Source organism: Ambystoma mexicanum, chromosome 8 (assembly GCF_040938575.1).
Source record: "Ambystoma mexicanum isolate Mex_15411 chromosome 8, UKY_AmexF1_1, whole genome shotgun sequence".
In the NCBI taxonomy this organism is placed as follows: domain Eukaryota; kingdom Metazoa; phylum Chordata; class Amphibia; order Caudata; family Ambystomatidae; genus Ambystoma; species Ambystoma mexicanum.
Window position 1 is genome coordinate 385,271,720 of NC_090929.1, and position 12,449 is coordinate 385,284,168.

The following is a 12,449-nucleotide window of genomic DNA, read 5'->3' on the forward strand; positions in this document are numbered from 1 at the left end:
GATTGAGGCCAGCAGAGATCAGAAGTAGAAGAAGCTCAATTTTCTCTCATGTTAAATTTTGACAGGTGGTCAGGCCCCCTGTTTCAGGTCTTAGTCCTGTCCCCTTTTGACAGGCTTTGATATAAAAATTATAAATATTTGAAATCGAATTTATATCAAATGTATATTTTAAATAAAGTGGCTATACATTTTATATCATTTGATAAAATTGAATATGCATTTTATATAATATCTATATAAAGATTGGAACAGCAGGCGAAGGTGTTGCTTGGTCCAGCGCTGAGAGCGAAGTGAACTCTGAAGACAGGTACTGTGAATCCAGTGTTTTGCAGAGTGATGCAGTGATGACATCACAGAAGGGTTCCGCTCTAATGTGAAAGGAAGCGGAAAATGATATCAAGCAATTTGTATATCTTTTTAAGATAAAAAAGCATACAAAAATTAGTATAGAAAATTTATATTTTTTGATGTAAAAATGTATATATAAAATATACAAAATAGTTTTTGATAAAACATTTATGAAAAAATCAATATAGAAAAACATATTTTTGATGTAGAAATGTATATACAAATTAATATTGTTTTGATACAACATTTGTATTTAAATTTGTATATAAAGTTGCCCCCTGTTAGATATCAATTTTGATATAAAAAGCATATCAATGTTAAATGAACTGCCTTTGACACAGAGTGTTAATAATGAAAGCCAGTTCACTTTATACGTTAAGAGTACATCCCACAGCCTGTACAAAACTTCAAACTATAGCCTTTTGACAAGTAAACTGTGCTTACCAGAGCCTGTACAAAAGTCAAACTATTGTTTTAATTGAATCTACATCTTGTGCGCAGCTTACATGTATCCCTCTGCTGCTCTGTTACCCACCAAAAAGCTGTGAAGCAACACTGCTGGGGGTTTTATCTATGACAAGGCCCGTGGAATCCCAGGAATGTGGTGACTCACACAGCAGCATCCTAGCCAGATCAGCAGAAAACACAGACAGTCAATATATTTAGCTCATCGAAACACAGGATGTATTGTGTCAGCTGTGTAAATACAAGCCCAGGAAAATACACATGGACATTGTTAATCAATTAAACCCAACTGACGGAATGATGGTACGGGAAACATCTATAGGCTGAGGTTAATTTTTAGATGTTTCCTGGGTCCAGCGCCACTCTCTAATTTTGCAGAATATGCATGAAATAGAATGCTGCACTTTGTTGATAAAAAAACGTGCAGCTGACCCCTGGAAGCATCTGCAGGACTGAGGTTATTTTTAGATTTACCTATAACACATAGAAAGCACTATGCACTTTGTTGATAAGAAACCCCAAAATTAAAGAGTGGCCCTAGAACCAAGAACAAGTAAACATCTAAAATTAACCTCATCCTACAGATGTTTCCAGTGCCATCATTCTGTCAGTTGTGTTTAGTTGATAAACAATGTCCATGTTTTTCCTGGGCCTATGAGTGCTGTTGGTGATTCATTACATGCAGGAATGGCCCCATTGCCATTTTGCTTTTTTACTTAGGTCAGGTGAGAAAATACTCCAAATGGTTGTGTGATGGGCCGGCATGGCTGGCTGTCTCTGGTTTACTGCCAGTGTGCTCCACTAGACTTCTTGTTTTATTATGAGTGTTTTAATGGAGTAGGGAGGGAGTGGTTGTCACTGAGCAGGAGGGTTGGTCAGTGTGAGTATGGTGCAGTGTTTGTGTTTGTTGTGCACCAAGTGAACTATGTTTGACAAGGTCCATTGCTGAGTTGGGCAGGATGGTTGACCTGGGAAGCTTCAAGGGATGTCTTGTTCCATTGACCTACTTACATGACATGGAGTGAGTTACATACTCTTAGGATATTGTGGTGACATGTGCATGACTTGAATCCTCTGATTAAGGCCAGGAAGGATGTATCTCCTATGGAAAGACACATGTTACTATTGCCCTGATCCAGCAATCACATTTGACTCCCGAATGTCATGGTTTCACTGCAGGAAATGAGGGGTTTCACAGATAATTTTCTTCCTTTGCTTCCGAGGCACACAGGGTAGTGATAGTTATATTTAAATTGATCAACTTAAAGGTCTACAGAGTGTCTCAGAAAGATCAGGGTACGCTGAAATTCGTGGATGGGGCATTTGTGATGCACAGTTGTATGCTGGTAAATGGTTATTAGTTTATTCACCTGATTTGGGCTCCCCAAAATTTTACTCCTGGGTTACAAGGAATCTGATTGACTTCACTGATACAACTATAAACTAGGGTGGAGTCTTTAATACTGCATTGAGTGTTGATTTGAGCAGGTGCAGCTATGTAACACATTTAGGCCGCAATCCAGTTGGGTCATTTCGCAAGCTATTTACCATCGTTTTTAGCCAGTTTGACTTCGAGGATTTGTGGTGCCTCAGGCATCCGGTTGAGGAAGGTTTTTTATCTTTCTGAGGGGTATTTTTATTGCAGAATTAAGAATCAACTTCTTTCTGCAGTCTGACTGTGCATCTCTTTGAGTGACTGATTTTCTTCTGCAACCACACACACTGTGAAATCACTCATCAGTACGTGTTTAGTTAATAGTTCCAGGGTTGTGTAGTTTAAACCAACAAGCCACTCAGATCTGTCATTTCACAACAACCCTGTCAAGGAAATTAGTTATTTGATTAGAATATGGGCTTGGTTGCATAAAGAGAGATAACATGGGAGAGTTTTAAGGTGTATGTAGGGTATCTACATTTATAACAAAGCAGGTGTTCTAAAACCTTGTTGGGATAGAATAAATAGGTTAGTAAGAAAATGTTACCCACCATAGTGGCTACTGTACTCTTAGTCCAGAATCAAATCTTCTTCATACTGTATGGGCGTCCCTGACAGTGGGTCGGAATAGAGCAATTTGCAGTGGAAAAACTAGCACTTGCCCTTCAAATATGCAGGTGTTTGTAGGTACAGAATCTGGCATAACCACTCTCTGCTAGCCCCACCCCAGAACCACAACACAGTTGCCCTTTGTTGTGTATCAGAATCAATGTATTCTGATCTGCACTGATTTTAGAGGGATGGAGGAAGGGTTGTAGGAGGGATGTACGGAGGAACGGTGACTCTGGAGTAGGAGTACAGTTGTCACTACGGTAGTAACATTTTCTTACTCCTAAATCCGATCCCCTTTCCTCCATACCGTATGGGTGATTACAACACACTCCCCATCCACAGGAGGAGGAACCTTGCTATCTTTTCAAGCAAAGGGATTCCTCAGTTCCACGAGTCTCAAGGCAGCATAAAATCATATACTCACATTTGAGCAGTAATGTTTGCAGAAGGCAGAAGGGGGAGTCCACATACCTGCTTTGTTCAGGATGTCCCATTATGTTCAAAGGACATGAGTGCCAGAGCGCATTAATTATATTGAAATCCTGCAATGGATGGAGCCAGCTAATGGGCAGGCTCAACCGAGTCCTGCTAAATGTCTTTTCACCACCACAGATTGGCTGTGGAAAATATCATAGCCTCTGAGATGTTATTTGCCCTGATAGTCACTAAATAAGTTTGGCAGGTATCCACTTGCATGCCTGAATGTACCTGATGGGCGAAAAAGGACAAAACGCCATCAAGGCAGCAGCTCAGGGGGGTCCATCTTATTCTGTGCCACCTTATAGCAGAACTGTATAAGGTGGCACAGAAAACTCTTATACTGACAGCATCTGGAGTCCTTTCTGGTACTCTGAATTATCATCAGGTTTTCCTGCAAAAGCACCAGTTGACCCAGTGTCAATACTTCAGGGACCATTCTGCTAGTGTGAGAAACTGTAGAGCTGGATGGAGGACAGATCCTCCTTGTTGGGATGAGATTGGCCCCTAGACCGCTAATTGAGTTACGCAGATAAACACACCTTGGTTGGTCAGAATGGTACCACCAGGAACATTCTATATTTGCTGGAGGATTGGAAACTGCTGACCACTCTCTAAATGAAAAGGGTTGGGGTAAAGCATAACTATTTTTGCTCAAACCCTATCTGGAACACATCACCTAGAGAACCCTCACCCTGTGCCCCCAGGTAGCAAACGAGAGGTGCTTGGTGCCGAACTCCTTGGGGACCAAGTCCACCTTCAAGGGACCCCAAAGACTGAACACAGCTTGCTCGGATTCATAGCATATACCCTGAGTCTGCTGAGCCTGTATTATGCAACCCTGTTGTATTCTCCAGGGGCATGAGTCACCCTGACGTGATTCCCTGGGTGACAGCCCACTCCCACATCTCAATCAGCAGCAGACATAGAACAGGTGACCTGGTCTCCCTCTGATTGTTGTTACAAAACATGGAGGTCATACCTTCTGTCTGGATAACCATGACAGAACTGGATGAGTGATAGAGAAGGCTTGAAGGCCAGAAATATGGCTTTGAGTTTCAGGAAATGTCTGTGCCTCTCTCTCTGTCTGATCCTGACCAAAGGCTGTGAGCTGAGTGTGTTCCCAGCGTTGCCCCACATCCCTCGAGGTAAGAGTCTGTTCCTACTGTAACCAAGTGGGTAGCTGGGGCAAGGGATATCCCACTCATCCATTATCTCCTATCATGCAACTGAAGCAGGTCTTCCTTCATGGAGTGAGGAATCAACACCTTATCCGACTGGGATACTTCCTCCTGATCCCAACCCACCTCCAGCTGGAAAGGACACATTTTGCGCTTAGCCAACGGAACTGTGAGTTTGCACATAGCCAGCAGCCACACTAGATCCTGGAACTAGACAGCTGACATGTAGTCCCTGTTTAAGAAATGGCTTACTGCACAGCAGATGTCTTTTTGCCTCTTCGAGGCTATGAACACTTGTTCATGATGCTCCCATCTCAACCCCACGAAGATCAGAGGTTGAGTCGGTTTCAGTTTTAACCTTTTCAGGTTGATCAAAAACCCCAGATCAATTGGGGGGTCCATAAGTATCTATAAGGTCTGTGTAGGCTCTTCTAGTGGCCTGGCCCTGAGTACCCAGTCATTCAGGTATGGGGAAACATGCCATCCACTGGCACATAATCGCATTCATAATCTTGATAAACACTTGTAGGCTCAGCTGAGCTCAAATGGCAGGACTATGTATTGAAAATGCCTAGCCATCACCTAGAAGCTCACAGAGAAATGTACTTTCTTTTGCCAAATGGGTACATGAAGAAATGAGTCCTTGATGTACAGGGCACTAACCCAGTGCCCCTGGACAGAGGGACACTGCCCTCTACATTACCATATTAAAATTCTTTATGGGTAGAAACAGGTTGGGAAAGGAGAGATCTAGCACTGCTGGCAGGCCCACCTGGTTAATTTTTGTAACTGTGACAATCTGTGAATAGAAGCCCCAGCCCTTTTCTGAATGTGGGACAGCTTCTACAGGTTGGGACTCAGTTGTGCAATTTCCAGAAGTTGAGCTGGGTCGCCAACCTGTAACAGTGGAGGTGAAGAGGAGGGTGGAGAAGGGGAGTGTCCAGTGGAACCAGGAGGAAACCACTGAAGTAAGCCAGAGATCAGAGGCAAGGTGACACCAATGCTGCAGATGCAGAGCAAGTCTGCCTATGACAGGGTAATCGTGGACCTGGATGTGGCCATCATTGTTTTTCCTGTCGGAGGATGAGGAGTGGGGTGTAGAACCCTTTAGATGCTTTTCTTGGTTGAATGCGTCTATGTGTGCTGGTAGACATCGACGTCTGCTTGGCCTTCCTTTCCTAGTATCCCACAAATGACATGGGTCTGATCTCACCTCTGCTTTGTACTTGGCTGAAGGTCTTACTAGGATGCTTAGTCATCCTTTCTAATGATTTCGCCTTTGGAAAGCTTGTCTTCATCTTATTTAACATGTCCATTGAATAATGGAACAGCTCTGAGCCTTCAAATGCTAGGGCTAAGATCCTTTCCTGCTTGTAAGCTGTGAATTTGGTTGTGTGCTTTACACCAACCACCGCATATCCACTCCCATGCAAATATCATGAGTGGTGGAGTCTAAATGGCCAACCGATGATTCCAACAGGTCTTGAGCCATGTGAAAATCAGAAAAACTTGTGCCACAATTTTTGGCAGAGGGCCACCAACATAGCATTCATGTTTGCCTGGCATGGGTGCAGGAACGCATTTGAGTAAACCTTGCAGATAAAGGCCACCTGGTTAGTTCCTGGGGTCGCGGAGAAACAGGAGGCCGAGAGAATGAGGCTGCAGCCACTACTAATGAGCGAGGCTGAAGATGGAAACATAAGAGTAGCTCTTCTGAGCCTGTTTGTCACTAACGTGCCCTAATCTTTTTACTTGTGGGTGGGCAATAAAGAGGCTTCTATCATATTTTTCCTGTGACTTCCTGCACATCTTTTTGCAGCAGGATTTCTCTGACCTGTATACTGTAGGACTAGTCCATGAGCCAGCATTGGTTTAGGCCTACTTGATCGAAAATATTTGAACTTTTCCAATTTGACCTAATTATTTTGGGTCTTTTTTGCCCTCCCCCCCCCGCACTACCCCCGGTAATTCCCCCCACCATAACCTATTCCTTACCCCTCCCCATATATTAATTTGATTTTATTTGATCGAAAAAACAATCGAAAACATTTGGTCAAATTGAAAAGGTCAAATGTTTTTCAACCAAGTATGCTAATATCCCAGCACTCACCTCTGCGGTTGATCCTGCTGAGGTACAGGTGCTGGGATGCCCATATATTCTGCTAGCCCTACAGCCTCACCATCCTCTCCGTCGTCGTTTGTGTCTTGCCTCTCGCTGTTCAATGGCTTACTTAGCCCTTCAAAGCCAGCCTGTGTTGGCAAACTGCCTCCAACCAGGGCTGCACCCAGATCAGCTGACCTCAATTTCCTGTTGGTCAAAGCCTTCAAGTGGTCCAGGGAAACATGGAAAAGATGTATTACCACATGGCAAGCCTGCTCTTTAATTATCTAGGTGTTAAGTCATCACAGGAGTCCCACTGGTGGGCTGCACCCAAATCATCAGAGCAGAGTGAGTATGGCGCCAACCCTGGGAAGGATGCACACCTAGAAAACCCACCCAAGACAGACATGCGTGGAGGCAACTGGGGCACCAGACGCTGGGGACAAGAAAACAACAAAAACTGAAACAGGGAAGTGAACATTTTAATAAAATCATACTCACGCAGTGCAGGAAACTTTTTCCATCCACCCCGAAAAGGGGTCTGAAGAGGATGCTTGTGGGTGGGGCTAGCAGAGCATTGTTAGTAACGTGGCCGCATCCACAAGTGTCTCCAAACTGAAAGGGGAAACGCTCATTTTCGCTGTGCAAATGCCTCCGTTCCCGTTACCTGTGGGGGACATCCATATAGTATGGACGTAAAGGGGTGGTACATAAGAGTATGGGATCTGCATGAGTTGAATGACCCAAACACAGATACTGGTGACTCCCTACTGTTAGCTGGAAGGCAAGTCAAGTTGGGTGGATGCCACGAGACAGTGGATGCAGAAATTACATCTTTGTGTCAGGGAACCAGACTCGACAAAATGTAAAGGGGGAGGGGTTGAGCAAAACAATGGTATAGCTAATAGTGAGGAAATTCTGTTGTCAGATTGTCCCCTTCTCCAAGAGATGAAGACATCAAGGAGGTGTTTTGGATTTTTCATGAGCCTCTCTATGGTTCTCATGTGTGGAAAATGCAGGCGTCCCTTACTACATATTTGGATCCGGTTGTAATGGAGTGTGTGGGGGGAGCAGCAAGGGACACTCTTAATGAACCCCTATTGCCTACGGAGATTTGTGCAGCCATCAAGGACTTGGCTAGTCGGAGGAGACCAGGGCTGGGCAGCTTGTTTATTGATCTCTTCAACGCCTGCCACGATAGATGGGTAGATAGATAGATAGATAGATAGATAGATAGATAGATAGATAGATAGATAGATAGATAGATAGATAGATAGATAGATAGATAGATAGATAGATAGACCCAAAGACAGACAGATAGACACCTAACTGCAGATAGAGAGATAGACACCCAAAGGAAGACAGATACACACTGAAACACTGATAGATAGAAATCCTCATGCTCAACCCTTAGAAAGCAGAGCACCCCTAAATGAAGTTTCCAGGTGCCACTGGAAAGTACAACATTCCTAGGCAAGGAAAGGAAGCCCACATGTTCTAAGCATATGACTGCTCATGGCTTTTAGAACCAGTTCAAATCCAGTTCAAAACTATGTAAAACACAATTCTCTGACATTCTTCCTCAGACATGCCAACTTATGTACACGTTGAAACAATGGCATAATTCATTCAACACCCCACTTACTGCAGAAAGACTCTTCCTCTCTTTTGTAGTGTAATTTGCTGTTAATGGGTGAGACAGTGGTTTTCTGGCTTAAGGAGACATCCTGTTAGAAACAGTTTACATGTTGTGTATATGCAATTATGTTAACTCGCTCTCACTTCACTTGGCAAGTTGGAGTACTGACATTCCTAACTATGGGGCCAGGAGATTGCATGCTGTCGGCTGTGTCGATGATGCTATTCTCCTGACCAGGACACCGAGATCCCTACAGGCTCGAGTGGAAAGCTCTTCTGTTTACATGAAGGCTAGATGTCTGAAGGTTTATTTGGCTAAGTATTATGTGATGTCCGTTTCTCGAATCTTGGCTAAAAACCCTTGGATTGTACTAGATGATCAGATTCTACCATGTTGATTATCTGGGCTTGAAATTCAACACTAAGCTGAACTGGACAGACCATATTGGGAAGCAAACACTCAAAATACGACAAGTAGTGGTCTTTAGATTTGCCAGGGTATTAAAACTTAGCTCAGTGGAACATATGCACATGATTTGTAGGGGCAAAGCAATTCCTGTTGGCAGCTATGAATGCGAAATCTGGGGCTATGAGAAGTCACAGCGGGACAATCTCCAGAAAGTGAAGAATCCATGTTTGTTGTGCTTAATACAACCCTAGTATACTCCATGCACGTAGAAACAGAATCTATACATTTAATGGATCCAATCTACATGAGATATTTGTTAGTTTGGAAGGTTCTATGGAAAGGTCAACAAAGGACCCTAACCAAATATTTGATAGGGAACATTATTTCTCTAGATGGGGTTAAATAAATGGGATGGTTTTCATAAATACTCTTTTATTAAACCATCTTGCTATGGCCCCTATTTTGAGAATCCTTGAATGATGAGGAGCATTTCTAAAATAAAATAAAAAATTAAGCCTCTGCACCTTCTGGGGGCTCGTAGAGGGGATACTATGTTTTTGCAACCACAGGTGAGAGTTTATGCTCCATCATCCCCTGTGGGGGATCCTGCTGCATATCTCTTACAAGTCTACTTTAGTCGACATAGATTCTTCCTCACGAGAGCTAGTTTAATGATCTTCCTTAATAATCTTCCACTGAAGGCTGTTACTTGCAAGCGGGTGAAAAGCATTAATAGCTGCTGCTCATGTGGGGAAGCTGAGTCCTTAATACACCTTGTATTATGTTGTCCTCTATGCTGATCTTAAAAAAATGTTGCTTGTGGGCCTACTTAGAGACACTGGGTTGATAAATCATAGACCCGCAATGGTGTTTTTATTAGCATCAACTAATGTGACTATTGTCCTGTAATATTTTATTGATTGCTTTATGGAGTATAATCTGAAATAAACTTCATAATGATGGATATGCTAATCTGCGACAGACCCTCGTTCCTTACCTTTAGAAGGACAGCCCTTAAAATATGGATGAAAAAAGCATGGCTGTTTTTGCCCAGTTTCCATCATTTAGCTGTGACGCACATCTTTGTAAGGAAATTAGCCAGATGACCTTAGCTAGCAATGGGACAAAGATACTGGAGTGGTATTGAAAATGCCTCTTATCTGCCCCCACCCAACCCCGTTTCGGGTTGCTGCCAGAATACTGCTGTTCACCATCGTGCAGCTGCTGCACCCCTTTTGATGCATAGGTGCTGCACTTTTGATGAATCCACACTCCACCATCTATCTTTTCTGGTGCTCGTTTCATAATGAAGAACCACCTGCAGAGTTGCCGCATCACTCTGATGCTGAAGTCCTGGTGGCACCTGAAAACCTGGTGAGTTGTGGGCATTGGTGGCATGGAGAGGGACGGAATGTTGGATTGTGTGGGAAAAGTTTGGGCTTTGTGGAGACAACAGGCTAAACCTCTGGGAGAAAAGAGCTGGGATTCTGGCCTCTGCCCCAACCACCTGACGATCGCCTGATAAACACCTATGCCCTGTGCCCAATATGCTCTTCCCTCAATGGGCAAAAGCCCCAGCAAGCCACTGAGCCCAGCACCTGAGCATGTTAATGTGAGGTTGGGTCATCTTATCTTTTTCTTATAGAAAGTGCATAAGTGCACTATACAAGACGACTTGCATTACTAACTAATTTGGCTGTCAAACATGATGGCTACTTATGAGGAACGGATTGAAGCAGGTTATTTGCCAGCCACATGGAGAGAAGTGCTTATAATGCCTATTATAAAACATGAACATGACCAATTTTGCCTATCAATTTGGACAATACAATATTAACAAAGGTGGTTGCTAACCGGCTGCCTCCTCTGATGGGATCGCTTGCAATGTCTGGTCAGGCTGTGTTTGACCCCAGGAGATCTACCTCTTGTATTCTGAGGAGATTGCCACTTCCGGTTGTAAAGGTTGGATGCTGGAAATGTCTTTGATTAAATCAGATGTCTTATTCTCATTTCAGTACTACAGAATTTGTTTGGAGAGCTATTGATGTTTCTTTGGTCCTCTTATTATATAGACAGCCTCGTGCCAGAGTACTCACGACTTGAAGAATGTTATGAGGAGGAAAGGGCTGCCCACATTTCCCCCATGCTATTTCCACTCGCTATAGAACCTCTCGTTGTATGGTTCCAAGAATTTCATGAGGCCATTGCCTTGAGATTGTATTCTTAGAAAGTGTTAATATTGCTCAATGTGAACCATATTGTATTTTTTTGTGCGGTACTCCGAGACGAATCTGACACCATTGTCGAGGATTTGGGAATTTTTGGAAAACATTCAGGGGTCAGGAGTAATCAAAGCAAATCTGAGATATTCAAAGCAAATCTGAGATATTCCCACTAACGGAAGCCTTAGTGAACGTGAGATGTGTAATTTGGGGATTTAGGTGGAGATATGAGCAGGTGACGTACCTAAGTGTGAAAATCTTTCAAACATTTGGCAGCTTAATCTGGCTAATTATTGTGTTACGGTTGTTGACCCCCGAAGTCTGCAGAAAGATATATAAAGCTGCTGCTATCCATTAAGGAAGTGTTTCCTGCATCAAGATGTTTTTGTTACCACGCTTTTTTGTAACTGTTCCTGAATATTCCAGCAGTTCTCTCTAATGATTTCTTACCCTAGATATGTGTATTTTGATTAGATTGATATGGGCAGAGAAGCAGTCTAAAGTGCAGAGGAGTATGTTAACATTACCGAATGATCAGGGATGTCAAGCTGTCCTGGACATGGAGAGTTATTGTTTGGTGGCTCAGGCCCATTATTTCTCCTACTTCACATCCTGCACCCAATTGGCAACATGTCTACCTCAAGCAGGTGATTACTGCTTCTGCTTCATTACAGTCCTTCATTTATAGCAATCTAGGCCCCCAGAGTGCGTAAATAAATGTGGTTCTCACCACATGCCAGGCCTGGTTCCAACTGGCTAGGACAGTAGGGTGGGTGACCCCCTTTTCCACTCTCCTTTTCATTGTTAGAGTGGGTGTGATCCTTTTAACATTTGAAATAGCTTTGATGCAAACCATGCTTAAAGTTAAGCTAGTGTTGTTTTGGGTACCTTTTTTATGAGGGTAGATGTTTAAATCTCCTTGTAGTCATGACTTCTTTGGATATCTTTTTCTACTTCTGTTTTGAGGTGGTATTGAGCTCACATTTTCCTGGGGGGAGGGACCTGCCCAAATCCCTCCCCCTCTAGACCTGGGGGTACGGGGAGGTCGATACATATACTGAATCTGCGGCCTTGAAAGTGAAGGAGGAATCCTGTGCACAAACCAGGGCACGGTGGAAGGGTTCTCTGACGTTTCCCATAAGTGATGATCAATGACAATACATATGTCAGCCAACCAAGAGGGTTTCTTACAAATAAAGATTCAAGCTATTACATTTTAGGTTTCTCCACCAGGTTTACCACACCCTAATCGATCTTATTAATATGTATCCGAACATTGCATACTCAAGTATTAGTGGCAGGGAGGGGAAGACAGGTTTCATGCACCGAGCATAGAGTTTCCCCTATCATTGCTGGCTGCATGATTGAGGAGCGGGTGATAGCTTCTCCACTGTTGTGTCTGTTGGACTACACTAAAGACCAGCATAAGAGATACAGGAGGTTTGTGGGGTTATCACTACTGTTAGCTAGGTGCACAGTGGTGATTACCTGGTATCCAGGACAGCGCACGAGAATATAGTCATGGCTCGAGAATATTGCTTACTGTTGTGAGACACTGATG

The 12,449-nt window shown here is 43.4% G+C and overlaps 1 protein-coding gene across 13 annotated transcripts in view; it reads right to left on the reverse strand.

Annotated features, from left to right (window-relative positions):
* Positions 1-12,449, reverse strand: part of GRIN1 (glutamate ionotropic receptor NMDA type subunit 1) — a 1,139,664-nt gene that overhangs the window by 32,857 nt on the left and 1,094,358 nt on the right. For 3 of the 13 annotated variants that reach the window (XR_011268541.1, XR_011268543.1, XR_011268542.1), the window contains one exon: positions 7,121-7,286. The exons of the other annotated variants lie outside the window; for them this stretch is intronic. The gene's annotated coding sequence lies outside the window, so the exon portion shown is untranslated. The remainder of the gene's footprint in view (positions 1-7,120; positions 7,287-12,449) is intronic. 13 annotated transcript variants of the gene reach the window in all.